Source organism: Poecilia reticulata, chromosome 15 (assembly GCF_904066995.2).
Source record: "Poecilia reticulata chromosome 15, P_reticulata-male-v2, whole genome shotgun sequence".
NCBI lineage: Eukaryota > Metazoa > Chordata > Actinopteri > Cyprinodontiformes > Poeciliidae > Poecilia > Poecilia reticulata.
In genome coordinates this window covers 7,918,738-7,942,294 of record NC_088844.1, presented here as the reverse complement: position 1 = coordinate 7,942,294, position 23,557 = coordinate 7,918,738, and the positions used below count along the sequence as shown (strand labels likewise).

Sequence of the window (23,557 nt, the reverse complement as noted above, 5' to 3'; positions counted from 1 at the left end):
ATTAGAATTATGAAAGCAATGTAATTATATTCTTAAAGTTGCAGAAATACAACTTGTTAATGCTAACTTCTACATCTGCATTGCACTGAGAAAAGAGAAACAAATACCTGACCCAAACAATGTGCTTTGATATGAATGTGCATCACCTGAGCTAACTTTACATTGACAATGTAACACTTCTCAAAATAATCTCTGAATTATTTTACTTTAGTGACAATTTTGCAATTTGGAAAAATGCTGTTGAACTGAAGCTAAATTCTCATCGTTCAACAAAATCATTTAATTTGTTCTTGAATTTTCAGTAAATGCTAAATATAGTGATAGTGACCAGCCAATGCTAACGCTAGCCTATCCATGCTAGTCCAGAGGGTGACCATGCTAGTCGTTAACTTGTCCAAAGCTAATGCAAGTGAGTGGTTGTCATTTGCCAGTACCACCCGTTCAGCTACCGGTTCTGGTTACTCACTTTGAAATGAGTAGCTTGCTGAGCCACCGCTAGAATACAAAATTGTTAAATTTGGTGCTGTTAAGTGCCATAAAGGATCATCTTTCAACAAAACAACGATTTCAAAACATGCCTCCAATGCAACAGTAGAATATTTTATATCCAAAATATTTGTGTTAGAATGTCCTTGGTCAAAAGTCAGACCTAAATCAAACTGGGAATCTTCTGCAAGATTTGAAAAATCCACAAAAACTCTCCAGAAATTTCACAATGAAGAATGGGCAACATTGTCAGGTCGGGGGTAAGGATGGTCACAGGAGCAAACCAGCTGTAGATGGAGTGAAATGTGGTCCTGCAGGTACTGACTCAACAGAATAAAAATTCATGTCACATGTCTTTGATTTATATTTGTAAAATCCATTGAAAGCCAATGTCTTGTTTTTGTTTTACCTCACATTTAGGCAGTTATAGTGCCGTAAATACTCACTTCTCATCATCAAAACACTGCACTGCTGCGGATATTCAACACACCAGCTGCCAACTAGAGGCCTGCAAGTTAGGAGCAGTAAATTTAACCTAAAAAAAAAATTCAAGAACTTCCAGTTCAGTGTTTTCTCTTTTTGTTGGTGTGCGATTTCTTTCCGTCTGTTCGGACGATTGAAGCCAACGAAGCTCGTCGTGCTTTATCTTCGTATGTTAGTGATCCACATTTATTCCACGCAACAGATGTGTTCTCATTCAGCTAAAGATGTGGGGGGAGAAAAAAAAAAAGGTATGCATATGAATGTGAATGCATTTTTGCATATCATTCCATCTATTAAATTTACAGCCAAGGCTCTGCTATGCTGGTAATGTTTTTGGAAGGAAATAAGTGGTCAGAGAGCAGCGTGAAATTTACTGACTCCAGTTTTGGTGCTTTAGCACTTATCCCTCATTCATCACAAGACAGTCTGCATAGAAACTGTCTTCTGCTGGCATTTAGCAACACAATTTACCCCTGCCTCTTTGCATGCAGAGTCTATTTGTCACTTTAATCTCGGTTCCGTGCATTTATCTCCCTTCAGTCAGTTTAATGCACACGGCGATGGACTGTGGCAGTCTGTCACCTCGTGGCTGCATTAGGGCTTTAACGAGACTTTGAGGTACATTTTTCACCAAGATACACGAGCGTGCCTTTGCAATTTGCATGAAGGGAGGAAAAAAATGAAACACAGACATATTGACCATTTCACACGTCTTTGCTCTCACGGGAATGCAAATGTATTTAGAAGGAAAGTCACTAATAATTAATCCTGTCTGAAGCCATCATGGTGGAAAAGGTCACCATGTCATGACCATTAGTTTAATCTCTGAGCAAAATGTGTTTATGTGCATAGCAATCTGTTTGTCTCTCTGGTTGTTATGACTGCTCACACTACGAGACATCAGTCATTTAACTATTAAGTAAAACCTGCTGATTAATCAGAAGTTAAAAAACAGACAACTGACAGTGTATTTACTCACTATTAGACAGAACAATGAGCTAGTTTGTAGCTCTCTAAATTTCAAAAACTTGTAGTTAGATTGAAGCTGGGTCAATTTCACCAGCTTGTAGTAGTGAAATTAGTTAGTGAATTTACTAACACATAAAATATATCAATGCAATCTTTTTTTCTGCATTTCATCATATTGCAATCACAAACTTCAATACATTTTAGTAGAGATGCAACGATTTGATATTAATATCTGTATCGGTTCCAATATTGAACATATGTTCTAAATCGGATATCGTGACAAAGTGCCAGATCAATAAAGGCAGATCTATTCAGTCTAATTCTACGCTTTGTGCTGTGAGCGATGACACGCTATTATTTATTTTACATCATATTTAGAATTCTTAATTGCACTTTCTGAGCCATTTGAGTACTTTGCATGTTTGACCAAGGCAGTCAAGCTATAGTTTTTGTCAGTTTCAGTGTTTCAGTCTGGCTTTTACACTCCTAATTGCACTGACAGAACAAATTAAAGTTATTTTTACATGCCTGACTAAGCTTGTGAAGCCATCGGTGTATTGCTGTGCTGGTGCAGTGTTACCAAGTTAAATTGGTAATTCAGTACATTTTAAGAAATGTTTTAAATCAAATCAGCAATGTTTTTCTGTGTTGGATGTTTATTGGCAAATAATAAACACAGACATTGGCATTGGAAGTGAAAAAAGTGGTAGAACAGGGATACAGATTCTGCATCTCCAGAGCTGCATGTGGCTTTTCATAACTTTATAGAAAAAATAAGCAGTTACATTTATAAAGTTTTCCTTTGAAATATGTACATAAGTATCCCACTACACAATACCACTGATTATACAAGAAATTGTCATACTGTAAGAACTTCCTCTTGGCTCTGATTGGTTGGTTTGGAGATCTGCATTTCTAGATGGTGATAGTATCACTTGGAGAAGATGGAGGAGCTTGATTTTTTTTACAGATTATCTGTCTCATAGCAAACTGTCACTACATGGGGATAGTTTTAACAAATATGTAAAAAAAAAAAAAAAAATTATATAAATATATAATTTGTAAAAGTTGCATACTACAGCTTTAATGGCTTCTTTGTTTTGGTCTCTCACTAGCCAAGAAAACTCATTAACTTTGTAAAGTAGCTTTCTTAAAAAAAGAAGTTCAAGAGATTTATATGTACATTTTCATCAATATTATTTGATGAAAAAAATCTGACTTTATCTAAACCAGCTAGAGACACGCAAGCCCCTTAATGAATTACAAGGTATGACTTTGCCATCATTACACAGCACCGTCGTGTAACCAGGTCAATAAATTTCCCCGCAGCCATCCCTTGTGCTGATAGCGGCTTTCTGCCGTGTTCCAGAAGGTTCTGAGCGGTCGGGATCCAGGTCAGGCTGCTCCGCTGATAAACGTCTCCCCCGCTTTGATTTCCTGTCTCAGGCAAGAAATCATTCATGAGTTTCATCAGCCTCTCAGCCGTATAAATCATGGCAGCACCAGACAGCGGGGCTAGCATTAGACGAGCCCTGTCCGGAAAGCGCCAGGACTAGCACCAGCTCAGGAAAAAAAAAAAAGTCATGTGACTAAAGGTTAAAGGACGACGCTGTCGGCATAATGAATGTCTCGTCCTTCTTTGGTGAAACTTAAAAAAGAAGTTCAAAGCAAAAGGAAGGAAACTCGACGTGAGTGATGAGTTTTTCACATTAGCAAAACATGCTTGAACCAGAGGAATGCATGAAGAACTGAATCCTAAACCAGAAATCTTTGATTCAACGTTAACTCTATCAGTCAATCAGTGAATTAAAAGCATCAGTGAGATTTATTGGCGCTAGCCTTCACCGAGGACCTTTCTGGGCAGGTGCAGCTGCAACGATATGAAGGGACGGGGGAGGAGACCGAAAGAGGTAGAGGCAAGGAGAGTGGGGGCTTCTTCTGAGCTGCTGCCATGTCATGTACATCTCCCATAAATCTGCCACGGATAGAGAGAGGGAGAGAGAGAGCTAGCTAGCATTTGCATTTCGTCAGCGTGGCTTTTACTCCTCTTCACGCCCAACCCTGTCCCCTCAGTGATGTTTATTTTCAGCCCCCAACATACTCTGAAAGCCTGCGAAGTAATTATTTTATAAAGTTACACCTCTGCTGCCCACAGTTGGCCCACATTTGAAAAGCCAGAGCCAGTGATTAGCATTTTCAAGGCAGCGAGCCAGGAGAGGAATCAATCCGCTAACACAGGTTGGAGGGATCAGTGGATGGAAGGAATGATCCAACAAACCTTTGTTGCTTCAAATCAGGCTTAGAGCTGTAATGTTTCAGGGTTTATGAAATGATTGTCTGTTCCAAAAATGCAGTTAAAGTACCAGCTTTTGACCAGGATGTCTTCTTGTTCTGTATGTTTGCTATGTCTCCTAAAACTGGTGGCAAAGGAGCTTCTGGTTTTCATCAACGGAGGCACACTGCTGGTCACTTTACCATAAAGGCCGTATTTGTTGAATTCACAACTAATAGTGATTTTGTTGACCAGTTTTGTCTCCAGAGCTCATTATTAATTATATTAATCTTCTCCGCGCCCAAGGGTGTCACTTTAGCTTGCTATGGCTTCATATTTTTACAATAAGCAATGCTAAGCATGGAGCTAATTTTTGAGATATCTGAACTGGATTATGTTTTTTTTCTAATTTTCTTTTTTGGAGGCCAGGATGAGGTCTGGTCTGTCTGTGTATATCCCTGTGTCCATTTGCATTCTGTTACTGCAAAACATTGTCAGACCATTAATCCAGTAAATAAAACCAAAATTAAATCTAGAGGAACCCCTGCTCTAGATTCAATTTTCTCCCTGACCTCTCTATTGTGGTCCTTGAGCTTTTTTGGTGTTTGCTCTCTGATGTTTTCTAACAAACTCTTGATGCCTTCCTTCGCAGAAAATCTTGATTTAAAGTGAGATTAAATTACAAAATGTATTAAGTAATTTCTCTCTCTCTCTCTATATATATATATATATATATATATATATATATATGTGTTTTTGCTTCTGACTGAATATCATTTTACTATTTTGGGTTGCTTATTATTGTCACTATTGGTGCTCCATATTCAGTTCACTTCTTTGTTTTGAGTTTAGATGTTATTTTATCGTTTATCTTCTGTCTTTGGCCAGTCCATCCTGTCTTATTCCCACTCTGGTAATGTCTTTGTTAATCTCTCTCTTTCCCTCAGGTTCCCTGGTCCTTCACAGCTGTGTTTTGATTTAGCCACACCTGGTTCCCACGCCACTCATCAATCCTCTTCCCTGCAGTTCCTTCCCTCTTTGCCAGGTACTTTTGTTCCTCTTTTTGTCAGTATCCTCCATGCAGGTTTCGCCGTTTTTGCTCGGTCCTCTCAGGTCACAGTTCCACCTCATCAACGTGAGGCTGCTAAGTTCTATCCTAGGTTTGAACTAAATAATTCAAAGAAAGAAAAAAAACAACACAAAAATACCAAAAGTTCATAAGTTTGACGAGATATCAAACTTAAGTAAAAAGTATCGGTATTGGCAATATGGGTCAGATCGATACCCGAATTTGCAGTATTGCACGCCTCTACTGAACACCGACTCAGCACTGAATACAGGCATGTAAGACATGTTTTTAGATTCAATTCAAGACATTTTCAAACCTCCACTTCTGTTGGAGTTTGTCAAGTATTCTTTCAATTTGTAATAAAAGATCTTTTACAATATGTGTGGAAATTAAAATCAAAGATTACAACTGTAGATAATTATGACAAAACTATTCTAATGTCAAATCTTTTATATATATATATATATATATATATATATATATATATATATATATATATATATATATTTCATTGTTGCCAACACTGAGCTAATCTTCATGTTTCTGCTGTGACAGAGAGAGAGAGAGCACAGATGAAACGAGGACAATGGGACTTTCTGATGTAAAAGGTTATACATGTAATTCCTATGAAAACATCTGCATGAATGCAGGCGCATATAACTGTACATATAACTCACACGCAAACTCGCAAATATCTGTTGGAGCTGCTTGCCGGGGCATGTTCACCCGAGCCGTAAAAGTGAAGACAGAGAAGGGCAGAGTGGAGCTCATCGCGATTTTCAGAAGTTATAAATAGAGGAAAAGCTAATAAACATTTATGGAGCAGCTGTAAATCGCAGCGAGTTCTGCTATCCTCACAATGTCATTTGAATGCCCTTTAGAGATGAGGCCATTACTCACCCAGGCTCCCACTGCGTTTTGAGCCGGTGGCTCCCATTGGCCGCAGCTCCGGGGGTCGTCCAATCAGAACGCCGATTGTGGCTGCCTGTGACATTCACCGGGTTCTGGGCGTCCTCACCATGACATCATGATGCTTGACCATTAATTTATCTGCGAGGTGTGAAATATAGGGTAAACTAAATGTTATTATCTCTTAAACATGTCAGCGTTAAAAGAAAAAAAAAACATTGGTGTGTTTGTAGGAAATGGGATTTGTTGCCTTGTTGGATCTTATTGTAAGATCTAGTTTTAGAGTCTCAGCAAATTAATGTATGAGCTAAACGTATAAGAGAATGCAAGACGAATTATTTGGACTGTAAAAGCTGTTTCATAAACAGGGTTCAATGACTTTGACCTAAAATTAAAATATTTTCAATGATCCAGAAGTTAGAAAATGACTGAATGTCTATTCAAACTGAGGGGAAAAAACCTTGTTGTAACCTCTTAATAACAAAAAACTTAAATACATATTTTAAAAGCTGCCTCTTTGACCCAAAATTAAAATATCTTCAATGATCAAGAAGTTAAAAAAGTGAAAGTCTGTTCAGACCGATGGAATTTGTTTTAGCCTTGCCAAACAACAAAAAGAATTAATATTTTTTTAAAGTCTTGTCACATTGCTTACGTAATGTTTCACACCTACAAATATTACACTGTAAAAACAATGAGACTTGAAGACAATTTCTCACATAAAGTCTGATTTTTTCTGTGTCCGCAGGCTGAAGCAAATGATGGCGGGATTGTTTTCTGGCTGCTGCAACGACTCCTGAGCAGTGATGGAGTGTGTTATGTTTTAAAAGCTAATTAGCGTCACCAGCAGTATCAGCAGCCATCAATCTCCAGCTCAGTAAATAACCAGAATGGACCAAATAACCAAGTTTGGCCAATGACTGGGGTTGCAATTCTCGTTGCTAATGGTGGTCATTAACCTCTCGATGGCTAAATAATAGCATCTTAATTAATTTGCTTCAAAGACAAAGTTTGCAATAGAATTTAATTATATTAATGGCTGGAAAGCCACAAGGTGGACGGCAACAAGATTGGGAAACAAATACGGAAACTCAGATGAAGTTATAATGTTCGTATTCAAATGAGAGAGTCATGCGCTAATCGTTGTGTTGGGTTTAATTTGACTGACCTCCACAACTGGGCAAAGGGCTCGTTTGTCAGACTATTGGACTATTGTACAAAATGGTAACCAATGTTGTTGATGGTTTCCATGAATTATAACATATTAGTCAGATTAACAATGAATTGTGAAAATGTAATGACATTAGCTCTGTAGCTTTTTTTCTCTCTTTACGAAAAGCATCTGAAGACCAAATTCAAGCTTTCCATGTTGTGGATGATGCGTCTCACTGTGGTTTACAAAAAGGGCTGGGCGATATGGACTAAAAGTTTTATCACGATATTTTGTGGTACCATTGTGATAACAATAAAAGTAATGAAAAGAAATATTTGTTACAACTTTTTTACGTAACTTTTACTGCGGCTGTATGTCACAGCATTTAAAGCCCCGCTAACTTAAATCCTCTTGAAAAATATTAAATTTGTAATACGCGTACAGAAGTGCAATATGTATCACTAAACTGCTCACAGTATTTGCATTTTCAAATTTATTAGTATTTTTTAATGCTTTTATTGAACAAATTGTAGATAAAATAGTAAAACTAACAATCCTGCCAATGGGGACACTTTGGGGGGATTTTTAAACAGCATTTATTGGAATTTATCATGACAACAAATCTAAATTCTTGTCATGATAAGAAATTTATCACGATAAACGATACAATAAATGTCCATGCTAGTCCCAAAGCCTTAGGAATGGCTCTGCAGACTGATAAGACACCACTGGTGTTGCTTCTATTCTTGAATTTCTTTCTTAGAGATACTTTAGCCTATATAAATGACTTTATCAGTCTAGTTCTGTTCAAATTATTTCTTTATTAAGTTAACCTTGCAATAATCCGACCTGTTTGAGGCTGGTAAAGTTGAACTCAACCTTCAAAAAACAAAAATAAATAAATAAATAAAAAATAGATAGTACCCTAATACCCAATACTACCTTTTCTTTTGATGCACAGTTTATTGTTTAACTTGTCGTTTAACAGAGTTTATCGTTTTATCTTTTGGAACTAGCTTTTTACACATTTATTTTTGGAAGACCATTTTTGGAAGACCATGATATCAAGTTAAACCATTTATATCGCCAAAATTTTAAATTCGATTGATCCACGTTTGCACCAAAACATTTCATCCTCTATGGCTGCTTCTAAACAGCTGATGTAACAGCAGCGCCTCGTTCTGTGTGGAGGACGCATCGCGGTCCACATAACGCCACACTCTACATTCCTTCAACCAAAGCACATGTTTTTACTTCCACTGGCGTTTTTTTTTTTTCTTCTTTTTTCTAGCCGGTGCCTCCATTTGCAATGACTCACGCCGACAGTCACAGCAGATTAAGGCTTATCTCAGAGCAGAAAATTTTATGAACAGCGCATGCTGTGGTTTACTATTCCCGTTGCTCTGCTGCTGACCAGATAAAGATGCCCTAATTCGGTGAATTCAGCCTCAGTCCACACGTATTAGGCCCCCGTACAACCTTATTAACGTTCAGATTCTGCTCTCCGTTCACTCTTCTTCTCCCTTATTCTGCACTCTGCCTCGCTCGCATTACTCCTCTTCTCCCTTTTAACCGCCCTCCCCTCTCTTTCTCCGGATATAAGTACAGCCAGATCTATTACTGGGCCCTGCGGATGTACCGAGACAAAATGAGAGACTTTGATTTTCTAATACCATTAGACTATATATAAGTGTGCGCACGCGTATGTGTGTGGTTGGTGCGGGTGGGCGAGTGGGAGAGTGTGGAGATCTGATGGAGGACTCAATAAGAGAAGAGCTGAGATTTATTAGTGGGACACAAGTCCAAAATCAATCAGGTGATTGAATCAGGATATTATTGGTCGTAAATTAGAGTTGTTTATGTCAGAGAAGGGAAGGAGCAGAGTAGAAGAAGACACTGAGTGCGCTGCCGACAATGGCAAGGTAAGCTTGTTGGTGGGATTATTTGATTCTTTATGACATGACTGATACATGGCTGAGTAGTTAAGTCAGAGAAATGCCCTTTTCGACAACTCAAAGCATTTTTTATGTTGTGTAAGCGTTGCACTATGCACTGTCCTTTCAAGGAACATGTGATGTTTTTTATTCTTCTTTGCCAGTTAAACCCTTCAAAAAGGTTAACCTTCAGCAAGCAACCAAATAACATCAATGTTGATGGGCCACATACAGTAAATAATGGTATAGTGAAAGCACCACCACACTGTTTCTAATGGTAGTTGTTGTCATTTTTGTAAACGTAATGGCACAGGCTAAAAAGTAAAAAAAAAAAACCTAGTGTGTGTGTGTGTGTGTGTAACACTGAAGAGTGGTTGGTCTACCAAAATTACTATAAGAGCAAATCAACAATTCATCCAGATAAGAACCATCTTCACCTCACAGTGAAGAACCTCTAACCACTGGAGGGCCTTGATCGCCTTGTTCTGAGTGAAATCGTCACAAAAGTTTTGGGATAATATGTGATGGATTAAGGAGACAAATTGGATCCTATTGGATTGTGCGTCTCCACAGGATTAAAGCTTTAGTAACATTTGTTACATCTAATGATGGCACAAGGTACGAGTAATTTTGCTTTTTCACTGAGGACCAGATTTAAAGACTTTAAAGTCTTTACATTGGCTCCTTGTAGCTCAGAGATTAGACTTGTATTAGTTTATAAATCACTGAACGCCTCAGCATTAAAATACATTAAATATTTGTTGTTGTTGTATCAACCTTCCAGGGCGCTCAGGTCTTTTTGTTCTGGTCTGCATCCCCAGAACCAGAACCAAACAAGGAGAAGCAGCATTCAGCATTCAGTCTTAAGGCCGACTACATTTTATTTAATATCTTTTCATTTCAACTTAATTCTTAGCTTTCACTTTAATTCAGTTTTTATCTTTCTCACTCCTCCTCATCTGGTGCCTCCTTTCAGATCCCATTACACCTTCCAATCCCAACTTTCTCTCCATTCCCGTCTTGTATCTATTCTTTCCCTGGTTTTCTAGGTTCCCCTTCAGTCCTCCTTAATTTCGTCTCCCCATCTGCAACCGGGTTTTATCAGTCATAGCAGGGCTGTTTGTCTATCAGTTACAAAGGCATACCTCTGCCAAGAATGAGATAACAGAGGAGGAAACCATGCGATGGCTGCTGCTTTCTCATCTTCCCCTCTCCTTTGTCTGTTCTTCCTCTTAATCTACCTTTGTTTCTCCCTCTCAGTTGATTTTTCTTGCCCTCTCTCACACACCCAAACTTTTTTCTTTTTCTACTGTTGTTTCTTTGTTTCTTCTTGTTTGAGCCCATTAATCCGCTGAATCAGACATGGATCAGAACGCTGCTCTGGCACAGAACCTGGCTGCAAAACGCACACACACATTTGCGTGGCTATCTTTGTGGGGATTTTCCATTGAGTTCCATTCATTTCTACAGCCTAAACCTTATCCTAACCCTAACCATTACACACCTAGCCCCAACCAAAACTCAATTCACACCTTAGTCCTAAACCTGACTCCTGACCCAAAAACAGGCTTCGGTCCCCACAAGGAGCAGTGGGTCCCCACAACGTAGTATGCGTCAATGTTTAAACGCACAAACAAAGGTAGTGTGCGCACACACACACACACAAAACTAACGTGTGCACAAAAATAGAGAAAAGTTGTCTGAACAAATACAAGTCCAAGAGCTGTACACATGAAAAGATGCATACAAACACATAAACATGCTTGCAGTAATCAAATGCCCTCCCAAACTCTCCGCCACACACGCACACACACGCGCAGGACTGCCATCCATCCATCTTAGCTCCTTGATTAGATTAGGCATTATTAATGGAGGGCCTGTGAGCCGAGCAGACAGTGGGGTCATGCTGAGTTTAATCCCATTCTCAGATAACTTCATTTGGCTTGATGCGATTGTTATTGCCCCAGTGCTAGATGTTTATAGGAAACAATAGCCCTCATAACACATCCAGACATCCTATTTAAAGAGGGTCAGCCAGGGGCGCTGGATGCAGCAGCTCCTCTTCCCGCTGCACGCAGTCCGGCGTTGTTGCTGATTTAAGGACCTGGCCGTTTCCCATGCCTCGACGAGAGGGATTAATGGGCATATTGAGAAGTATTACCTTTGCAGAGTAAGCACACATACGCCATAAGCCCGCGTGTCTTACTGTACAGGGATAGGCGAGCGAAAGCGAAGGGAGCTGTGCTGGAATTTTGTGATAATCCAGATCATGGGTTCTAGTGAGCAGTAAATCGTCTTTTATTGGTTTGTCACAGGGAGTTCGCTTACAAAGTATAAACATTAAGCATGGATGGCTTAACTTTAAAATGGGTGGTAACCGACAAGGTGAATAAAGCTGTCTGAGGTGGCTTGATAGAGAGGAGAAGAGGAAACTGAATCGCACGCTGCATGACGAAGGAGAAAGCAATTAAACTGGAAGAGTGCACTATAAAGAGGAGGGTATCAGATATTCACCATTAAAATGATCCAAATTGCAATCAAGCACACAAGTTTCTAAATGTAATGTTAAATAATGATAAAATTTTAATAACGAAGTAAAATTTTTGTCACACATCAAGGATAAACGTTCTGAATAGTATTTAGGAGCAGATGTTGAATCGGTTAGCTTCCATATTCATTTGTTGTGTCCAGACAATGTCTGATCCAGTTACAGTTTAACTGTAATGCCTATTATTATATGACATTATAAATGAATAAATCAGAAAGTAAGAGTCTTGGGAACTTGAACAAAAACCTGTGGTAGAAAAGGTTTTTCTGCTGGAGGAGGAATTTAAGCTGCCATCCAGCTGTAGCCACATTAGCAACAGCGCTAATGCTAACAGCAAGTTGAGCTTCTTAAGGCTGGTTCTGTTATTGCTAGTTAATGACACGCCTTTGCAGTGGTGTATTCTATTATTAGGATAGACAGAAAGAACTTGTTCACTTTTTATTGAGGTGTTACGTCTCAATTATCTCAGCAATAATATTAATACCAAAGCGAACCTTGCTAGCACTTTATGTCAATGGTAAACTTAGGACATATGCACTAAAAAAAAATTATTTGTAAATATATTTTAAACATTTGTTGTAATTTCCCTCAAGTTTTTTTGTTTTTTCCTGTTAAACCAACATTTCAGCTTAGAAATATTTACTAGAAATCAACCAAACTGCAATCATTTTAATGGTCACATTCTGCTTTATGAGTGCATATAATATTGGTTCTTACATTAGTATAGATGGATGCATAAAAACTGCTCTAAATTCATATTCAAGACAAATTTATGACCACCAACCACATAATTTTATGCAATTTTCCTTAAGGAAATGGCGGAGCACACAAATGTCAAAACAACATATCCAACTTCCAAAACCAAATTCGGTCATCTCAATTTTAACAAGGGAAAGAACATTTAGTAAAGGAGATGATCGGACCATGAGCCGGGTTTCATGTTCCAACATTACAGACCATGTAAGAGCTGCTCCTTAGTTTTTGCTTTCAGTTTTTTAGGCCAAAGCAAAAAACCCTTATATAAATAACAGCACGTTAAAAGTTACACCTGCTGACATTTCAGTTAGAGCCTCTTCAGAGCTGACGTAATGCCTTTCAGCCTGAAATCAGACGGTGGTAAAAAAAAAAATCAAGGCAAAACAATGAAAGGAGGACTGGAATCAACCCAAGAGCTCTTAGGCGAAAGCTTATCTTGTATCACGTTGCCGTTCTTGTTAGTGTTAGCCTGCTGCTGACGGACCACTCTGTGCGGGTGGGTTGGTCATCGCCAAACCAGAAATGGAGGCCCCCGCAGATCCAGTTTCCTTGTGATGGATGGTTCTGGCTAGAAACTGGCAGCGGATCCCTGTTCATTATATGCGTGCTTCATGGAGTGCTGTTGTGGATCGAGACTACAGCTCAAACCAGACAGAGAATTTTTATCTGAACACCTGCAGCACTGCGGCTAAAAACATGCAAAAAGAAACCTTTTAAAAATGCGTTGGGCCTTTGTCACAGTAAAATAAATGAAACCAAAAATAAAATCCAAACCTTTTCCAATTTTCGTTAAGCTCAACAAGCCTGTATTTAGTGTTTGAGACTTTAATTGTGAAGCAAGGAAGGAAGTTGTTGTTCAGTTATTTGATGGAGCAAAGTCAATTTCAACAGCGTTGAAAGATCCTCCCCAACTCCCAAACTGTTTGTGTTAACATTTTGTGTCCCCAGGAGAAAAAAACAGAGAGTAATGGTTTGTAATTGTTGAGAGAATCGTTGTGTAGTAACCATCATTTGGTAATTAGGGTTAGCAGCTAAATGCTTAACAAGCTAGGTCTTCTTTTAGTTTAGCCAAAGCGAAACCCTAATCTTGAAATGCAGTTCCTGAGAACCACCTTAGAATTGAACAAACAATAAAACACAATCTCTTTCCTACGCTAAAGACAAGAGAACATGCAATTTGCAAAGTAAACGGGGGAGTAAACAAGAAAACAGCTACAAACCAAAACTTGCCTTTATGGTCAGATAAAAAAATTAAAAAGTCAAATGTGGAAAATGATGCTGGATAGGTACATATCTATATAATTATATCATAAAAAATTGAATAAAAAGGCTTATTGTTGGTAAATTGCAGCAAAATTATCAATGTGAAATTATGCTAACGTAATAAAATCTGACTTTATTTAGCAGGGTTCCAACAACTGTTGAACTGCAACAATCAATTATTTAGAAAAGAAGTGTTTCACCTCTAAAAGCTCCTACACTTACATAATGCAGATCAGATATGTTTTATAATAATACTTCATATAAATAACAGCAAAATGTAACATTTTAGAACTTCACGTAAGCAAGTAGTTTCACATCTTTACGCCCTGGCTACAATCATTTTCTGCTTATGTCCTCTTTTTTACAAAAGAGTCCCAACCCACCAGAAAGATAAGTTTTACCTCCAGTACTGCCATAGACCAAGGAGTGTAACCATCAGCCCTCCTCTTGCCTCTTATGTTTTTAATGTCGATGTATAACAAAATGCTAAATTAGCTGAAATTCTGTAACAAGAAGGCAACTACGGAAGAGACGAGAGTAATTTCTGTTCCTGTGACCTTGTACACAAGCCCACTTCACCTCGTTGGTGCCTTTGTTCTTGGCAGTAATAAAGTGACCCTGGCTCTGATGTACATGCGGTGGTACAAGAGAGGGGGAGTTCTGGTTTCTCCTCACACACGGTGCTGCTTGCTAGCAGCAGTGTCCAACCCTTGGAGCGCTGCAGGAGAGCAGACTCACCACGGACCGCGCAAGCTGTCGGGAAACCCTCGGCGGTCATAATGAGTTCGTAGCGTAATGCATCACGCTGCCGGTGCTATTGGAAGTAACGGCGTGCTGGGCCCATAGCAGACGTAAGGAAAGTTAATCACTGACTCACAGGCTAATCTCCAAAGTTTTTGTTCTCTTTGATAAAGGAGGAAAGGTTTGTAGCTGTGGAGACAAGAGGTATTTTGTCAAAGATTCGTACAACAGCTTAGCCATTTGTTAGTCTTCACAGGTTGCTGCATCTTTTTCTCAGTTGCAATCCAGACTGGAGCTGAGATGCAGTATGTCTCTGGAGACTTTCCTAGGTACATTTAACATCTAGAAGCGAATATGAGGCATCAGGTTGAGGAACTAGGCCTGCCAAATAAAACTTTGCTGGACAATAATTTGTCTCAGTAATTATTGCGATAAATGATAATGTTTTGAGACCATTTCCTTGGCAACATGTTTTAGAAAAATATATACAGGAAACACTCTGCTGCTTTGATTTTGATTATGATTTATGTATAACATTGTGAAGGTATAATACACTTTTTTCAGTCTAAATTTTGTGTTCTCTCCACTGACAGGAATTTGAATATTGTTTATTTCTTATTTGACAAAGCGCAACACCAAAAACAATCAATAAAATGGAAATAAAAGCCAGACACTGGCCAGAAACCGGATAAATTACAGTGCCTCTGTAAACAGAATTGCCCTTCAAAGTATATTAATCATCAGAATATAACTTATCGAGCTCATTTTAATTTATCATTAAATTGGTAAATTGCTCAATGCGACACTCCTGTTTCTAACCCTAAAGAAGTCCCATCAAACAAGCTGATGTTGGCATTCTCAAGTTGGCAAAATCCAAACTGAGAACGCTTCATGATCTCAAACTACACCTTGCATTCAGGCGTCAACTTTTTCACCTAAATTTAATGCACAAGCTGTTCTGCGAAAGTTGCCTTGCCGTTCTGGCCGACTGCCAGCTTGATCGCAAGCGAATTTGATAACCGTCCTACTTTTATGTGCGGCGAGCTATAACTGATAGTTTTATACCGATCATCGGCCGTAAAGCTGTCATCGACAGTCCGGGGGCTGCCAGAGGTCGCTTCCTCATGTCTCCCTCGACTCGGCCTGCGGTTTTGTGTGCAAAACAAACAGCTGATAACAACTTACCCGCTGATAAAGGAGCTGCGTTTTAAACTGAAAGGGAAGTCAATAATGACACTTTAGAGTGATACATTACAGTGTTTGCCCTGCTGGGAGTGGAGATGATCTCAACACGGCGCTGATTACAGTACAGAAAGAGGACCCTGTTTGGTTTCTGTGTGTCTCTTTGTGAACAAGAGGAATGGCGCTCCGCTCCACGGGGAACTTTCTTCTAGCATTGCTTGGCGATGCAATGCGTGTGGCGTTTTATTGTATTAATGCGTCTTATTGGTATTTATGTGGTGTATAAATATAAATGAAGTTTATTATGACATTCCTGTGCACATACACAGCAGGTAATTGTGCGTTTTAGTGGCATATGTGTGTGTTGGACCTGGAAGCCTGTTGTGTGTGTATTCATGGAGCTGAAGAGGAGCATCAGCCTAAGTGGCAGGCTCAATAATGGAGCTGGGGTGAATAATTCATACCGGGATCGGAGCTCCAATGAGGATATCAAGCATCGCGCATTAATTTGCTGCATGAGAAATGAGGTCTAAGTTATGCCATAGTGCTTCATTGGCAGAATATTTCATGTGACTAAACTATGTTCGTTACTGGAGAGAGTTTGGCTGAGAATTGTTTTGCTTTTTTTTTGTCCCCATTTTGTCCTCCAGTATAACAAAGTCACGTTAATTTTGGTTGAATCAGCTGTTTGTCTGACCCGTCTCTTGTCTGCCTCCAGGTAACTCAGCAACCAAGAAAATCGTAGACAATTGTGCTCATTTAAAATCAAAATGATCTATAGAAAGTGACACTGACCAAAGAAAACAGGTGATTCAAAATTTATTTCACTTGTAACATGGGGAAATGTTATAAGTGAAAAAAACATGAATTATTTTCTTTGTGACTGTAAGGTACAAAATGTGAAAAAGTTCAAGGTGTTAATTTTGGAAGGAGTTTAAGAATGTCTTGACACCTCATAATCCAGTAACATTTTGTAACATTTTCACCTGGTGAGGTTGGTTTTCACACTGCAACTATGTCAAACCTTTGGAAAACTCTGTTCATCTCCCTGCCTGTGGTGGCGCTGCACCAAAAAATACTGAAGGAATTGACACGAAAACCTCTGAAGAAGAAACTGAGAACAAAATGTAAACAAATGGAATCAGATTTCAGCAGTTGGAGGATTTCTCATTCGTCGTTTGGATAAAAACCACAGACCATTTCTCTGCTAGCAGAAGACTCACAGGGTTTTTTTGTTTGTTTTATTTACCCAGAATGCCCTGCGCTGTAGTCAGCTTCCTGTTTTTGGAGCAGCCTCCCGTCCCAGACATAGGTTTCCAGGCGACCAGAGTTAGCTATTTTGGAGTTTGACTGCGCGTTCACACCTCCCCCGCCAAATAAACTAGAGTTTGATTAAAACGAACTAAACAGGGCTGTTGTGAATGCAACCCAAGATGATTTGTCTGGTTGTTGCATGTTCCTCTCTATCCTGTGCGTTTGGATAAAACAACTGAGCAGCCACGCTTGTCTGCTCAGATCTCCCAACTTTTACATCTCACAAACAAGTGATCACACAAATCCATTAATCATCTTCCGAATAAGGTGATCCATTGTTTGAAGAAAACCGCATCTAGATGCGGTTTACAAGTCTATATAGAGGCATGTTATGTGGAGGTCTATTGTTGTGGAATGGAGGAAATGAGAAGACATGAATATTGCATTAGAGCTTTGTTATGCTCAGGCTCTGGACTCTCCTAATGGGGCACTTTACCAACTTGCTATATCCATTAAATGAGAGTACCATATGTGAGTGGATGTGCTCTGAGTGAGTCTGAGTGTGAGTGGGATGAACAACTGAGCCTTTATTTACGTTGATAAGTGATGTGCAGCTTTTTTTTTTCGTCTTCTCCTTCCTGATCGAGTCTCTGTGTTTTGTGCGTGACGAAATCTGACCATTCTGTGGGATTTATTAATAACCTAAACAAACGCTCTTAGAATAATGCCTTTAGGCTCGTGTGAAAAAAGCAAAATAAATGTGGAGGAGAAAATAATTTCCTTCACATCTCCACCTGTGGAGGAACGTCACACGGCGAACCGCGATGGTTCCCAGCGCTTATCTCCTGAGATAACAGCGATGGCTGTTTGTTTAACGACTACAGTGACCTCTCAGTTGTTGCTTTTCGTTTTTTTCTTTTCTTTTCCCCCCTCTCTTTAACTTTTCCCTTGTGATCAAGGTTGTGAAACTCGATACCCCCGGTGCACTCTGTTTTCACCTGGTCGTCACGGTAACACAAAAACACCGGGCGGTCGTGAATGAAATTCCTCCGTGTCATCAATCATTGGCCGACAAAGACGGGATTGTTGTGGCCTTCTGGAAGGAGAGGTGGGGGAGAAGGGGAAGGAGGTGGGTGGGGGGCTGCTGGCTGAGGTTGAGGCAGGGTGCTTTGTGCGGTCTGGACCAGCAGGCCCTTAGCTGAGACCTGGATGTTTGCACTGCTTCTCTGACCCTGGCACTGATTCAGTTTCTCAGTTCAGAGAGAGAGAGAGATAGACTGTAGACTGAAGTGAGGAGTTGCACTTGAAATAAGTAGTTTGGGTTAGTTGAATTTGGGGCTACAATTTAACAATTAGACTGGAATAAGTCAAGAAATGCTGTTTTCTTTCATCACTCAAGGAAGAAATGCAAAACCATTTACAAAGAATGGGCCGTCCACTAATGCGGATGTTTTTTCAAAAACTAAAAGGAATGTATGATTTTTGCCAACCCTACCTGGAGTAGATACCCAGAGAAGTCTCCCCCAAATCCAGGCCATCCAACGCAAATACAAAAATCTCCATCGTTGATCCTGCGGGGATCAGTTAGCATCCTAAATGGTGTATCCTCATTACAGAACAACAAAGATGAAACACACCTGAAAGCCAAGGCTCTGAATTTACCAATTTGTCTGTTACACTGAGATGTGCGATCCCGGGTACATTTATTTAAGAGTGCATACACATTAGTTCTCTTTAATCAAACTAGTTTTTTTGCCTAGACGGTCAGGTTCAATTGAACTCTGATGCGAACCAAAAAAAGCAAACTCCGGTTCACCTACAATCTTAGGTCTCGGTTCGGTTGAAGTGAACTCTGGTGTGGTTTGAATGCATATGTGAACGCCAAGCGGACCAGAGACCGCTCCGAAAGCAGGAAGCAGACTATAGTACAAGGCATTATGGGTAAATACAACCAAAACAAATGCAACGGTCTAGAGCTAGCGGGAGAAATGTTTTGTGGTTTTTTGCCAATGACAAAAGAGAAATTCTACAACCACTAAGATCTATATTTTGCTTATATTTCATGAAAAATGAAGTTGTGCTGAGTGTCTTCTTCAGAGGTTTTCAGGCCTCTTCCTTAAGTGATTCTTGGTGCAGTGCCACCACAGGCAAGGATTTGAAGAGGTTTTTCCAAATAGTTTGGTTTGTTTGACACAGTTCAGTGTGAAAGAAAACAACAGCTGCTGGAAATGTAACAAAATTTGCAATTTGTGTCCGAAATCGAGCCAAGTCTGTGGACGATCAGGTGTGAGACTTGAAACCAACCTAATATCTAAAGCCAATTGGTAATGAAATACATTCTGCCTGTTGGAAATTCTCAAGACTCAAGAAAGCACAAAATAAACCTCCCAGAATGCACTGCACGACTAGAGTGTTATTCTTCAAGTTGTAACAATGACATTTCCCGTAGACACACAGCCGGGGTTGTTTTTGTCTGTGGTCTACTCAACGTCTCCATTTGCTTTTCTTAATACCTCGACAAAGAATAAAAGTCGGCGTAACCCTGGTGTCTCTGCTGCTTTAGCTGAACTTTGACTCAAACACTGCAGAGGAAAGAAGCACAGAAACTGAATGATAAACACACAGACTACTTTCCAGCAGCGGCATCCAAATCCAGGAGCTGCTCTCCCTCTGATTTACAGAAGGCAATATGTTCATGCTTCCTTGTTTTCTCCAGCGGGACGTCTAGCCCCGACAGTAAATCTCTATCACCAATACTCTTCCATATGGCTGCATGAAAATTTCATTGCAGTGAGCCTGAGGCTTAGGAGCCTAGCTGGTGCAGAACAAGTGTGTATGTGAAGTTTCTCAGACGAAATCCCATCACGTTGGCTGGCTTTGTCACTGAAGTCGCTGGATTTGCATGAGCATGTCCCTCTGTGAGTCTCTGCTCTTTGTATGTTAATATGTATTAAAAGCTGGTTAACAGTAATTAGAGTTTTAGCCGCACATCATGAGGGAAATTTAGCATGGAGAATTAAGCAGCATGTTCTTTATGCCAGACAATAGCTGAGTTTAGACTTAAAATTGTACAAATTGACATTAAGAAAATAAATTCGCTAATGAAAAAAAAAGCAATTAAAAAAAAACAACAAACTCAATTTTTCATTTAAAGCTTTTGTGCTAGGATGAAGTGGTTTTTCGAAATTAGTTTATTTCACAAACACTATTTTTTTTCTTTTTGCATCACACTATTAATGTGATCAATAGCCGGATGTTACTACTGGCAGAAATGACAAAGAAGATGACAGGAAGTGGTCGGAGGATGTTTTCTTAATGACTTATCGCGTGTGATTTTAACTGCATTTCTTTTTTTAATGGAAATGTTTTAAATTGCAAAATTGTGTTTTTTTCAACTTAGTGGAAGTTTTATGCATGTTTGTAGTGGAAGAGCAGCTCATTAGGTTTTTATACGTGTGTGCATAAAAACCTCTTTGGTGGATTAGAAACCCATTCAAGATTTTATTTTAAAAATTATCCCCTTAAAAGCTGATCCTCCCAGTTGTGCGGAGAATGCATTCATATGTCTTTGCTGCAGGTTGATTAAAGATCTGAGTCTATTGTAGCTTGATGTTAAGTGAGAGAGATGTAGAACTCAGCACTAAAACAGCTGAACCGGGTTCTGTAGGTTTTATCTTTTTGTCAGTCTGTCCATTTGAAGAGATGGTGTCCAGATTCATTTCTAAAGTAGAGTGTGGTGAAGGATGGTGGAACTTAAATTTAGCAGCTATTTTCTCTATACAACTTGATTTAAATAATCATATGACAATAGATAACAGGGCAGATACTTTATTAATTTGTCTGATGGCAGGCAGTGATCTGATTTATTTGGAGCAAAAAAATGGGTGATCAAAATTATAACAATGTTGCTCCACTTGCTCCACTGTTTGTGTTTCTTTTAAAATTTCACAATTTTGTCAAAAGAGATTATTTTAAATAATTTTCATCATTTCCAAAAGATTATACCACAAAAAATAGTAAATATGACACCACTCTCCTTGTAAACAAGAAATACGCAGCTAAGCGGGCCAGTCACGATGGCAAATTTTGCTGGACGATAAATTGTCCCAGAAGTAATCGCGATAAAAGATAATGTTGTTTTGAGACCATTTTCAAATAATATAATGCTAATGGCATAATAATGCAAGAACATGTTCCCGAAGATCAATAAACTTAAAATTCTAGTGAACATTCAACACTGGAACTGGAAGACATTTTAAATATCCAAAAATTAAATCAAAAAACAACAGAAACAACAACAAAAAATCTCTGTAAATAAAACTGCGATTCAAAATAAGGGCTAAGTGAGACCAAAGCACCAGACTGAATATTTTGGTAAAAAGAGAGAAAAGAGAAAAACAATAAATGATGCAAATGGAAATGATTGACTTTTAATTTATCATGCCATTAATTTATTGCTTATTGCAACAGGCCTGCAGCTAAAATTTTCTTACTGTCTGATGATGAGTAATTTTTGTGGAATAAACTTGATTTTGTGTCTGCATGTTTTCAATCATTACAAACAAGATCCAATGAAAAGTCATTGACAATCAATCAATCAATCAATCAATCAATCATCTTTATTCTGGTCCATATTACATATTACAGCTTAATCATAAAATCCAACACCTCAGTGAAATCAAACCAATTTGGTGTCAATCAAAACTGTTAGATGCACAAACCAGCATAATTAATTTAAAAATCAATTTGATCAGATTTGTTAATAAAATTAACAAATCCAGAGGTGAGATGAATCTTCCAGAAGTCACCAGATATCATTTAAAAAAATCTTAAAAATGATATCTGCACAAATGACATTTCTTGCTACACAAACGTTTGACACAAATTTTAAGAAGGTAAGGAGGCACTGGGCCGCAGGGGGCCAACTTCACTCAGGTGAGTCACACAGGAATTTTACATTTTCAGGCGTTTCTAAATGTTCATTATTGCCATTCATGGCAACAAGGGGTTTTTGAAAGAGGCAGGCCCACAGCATCTCAGATCCACCACCATACTTAACCACTGTGCACACTATGCTTTTCCACATATTTATCCATTGTTTCATACCAAATCCACCTGGAGGTTTTACTACAGGAAAGCTTAATTTTACTATAGTCACAGTACAAACATGGCAAATTCATGTTTATACATTTTTCCCTTTAGTTATTATTAGAACAAACGCCTCATTTTCTGGAAAAATTGGAGAAAATTTAGGAAGAAAGAAGGTCTGATGACTCATGACTATGTTTCCGACATGACATCCATTTCATGTTTGCCTGTGCCGACTGCTACACTTTCAAAGTTTTGAAGGATGAATGAAATAAACGTGAATCATAATCGGTGAGGACCGTCTGACAAACAAAACCACCTTTACCTCCAAAACACGCCCTGTGCAAACAAAGTTTCCCTTTCTCACCCAAAGCAGCAACATGTTCCTTAAAACGGCCAGGAGCTAAACCAGCGTGCGTTAAAGCAGCTTCCATGTTCGGCTGCTGCAGCTTTTCAGGAAAGCAGCCACACTAGGGGTCACTGTTGTAGTTCGAGACGACTCCGCTGATGAGCAGAGGCTCAACCGCAAGCATTCATTTCATTTGCCCTTTTTACAAAAACTTCATATACAAACCACTAATTGACGCCATAAATTACCCAGAAGCTGCCGACAGACACTTGAACAATCTTAATGTGGAGAAAACCTTTAGCTGACTTTTTACATAAGGTTTAAACTGTCATAAAAGATAACCGTCTTCACTTTACTCACTATTTCTGTTTTTCTTATGATATTTCTTGGTTTTCTTCCTTTCTTCAAGTGTTTCCCCCCCAACACCGTTGCAGTTGATGCAGTTTTATATTTGGGGTTAAAACGAGCATTGTTCCATTTTTACACACATACTTCTTAGAAAACAAAGGAAGTATAAATATACCAACGTTGCGTTACTCACTATGGAGCTGCGGCTGCTTTGCTGTGAAATCCATCACCTGTGATCAATCATTTATGCGCTCCATCTGCGTCCGGGGCATTTTCAGTTAACAGCAACACACCACAGGCTTCTGCAACACCGTTTACTTCCACAGAGGAGCAACTTCTCAGATGGAAACCAGGGAATTTTGTCCCAAGACTTGAACTGCTTCATTCTGAAATGATTTCAAACTGATATGCATTTCAGCATGTGATTATTCCATCAGTGCCAGAAGAGTCCCATTAGATTTATCCAAGTAAAAAACATCTATTTGAACAAATGGCAATCATGTTTGGGCAGCCAAAAATATAAGATCAAGTGAGTTTAGTCCAAATAATCTGACCGTGTCGACTGTGTGCACAGGGTTGGGCTTTAGTACTCCAGGTCAAAGGCTGGCATCACACAGCATATGAAGACAATAACGCATCAGATTGTGGGCAGAAGAAGAAGAAACAACCCTGATAATATGTCATAAATAAATACGGTGAGGAAAGATCTGTGTTTCTGAGTGTTGCTCATTTCAGTAACAGGATCAACAAGGA

General features: G+C 39.0%; 1 long non-coding RNA gene across 2 annotated transcripts in view; it reads left to right on the top strand.

The window, feature by feature from the left end:
• LOC103476476 (uncharacterized) overlaps positions 1-23,557 on the top strand; it is a 41,169-nt gene that overhangs the window by 13,871 nt on the left and 3,741 nt on the right. Inside the window, exons 2-3 of one of the 2 annotated variants that reach the window (XR_535478.3) lie at positions 5,158-5,255; positions 23,379-23,499. This is a non-coding gene — a long non-coding RNA (uncharacterized LOC103476476). Of the gene's footprint in view, positions 1-5,157; positions 5,256-8,561; positions 9,264-23,378; positions 23,500-23,557 lie in introns of those variants that run through there. The other variant, XR_014091244.1, reaches the window with a different exon arrangement.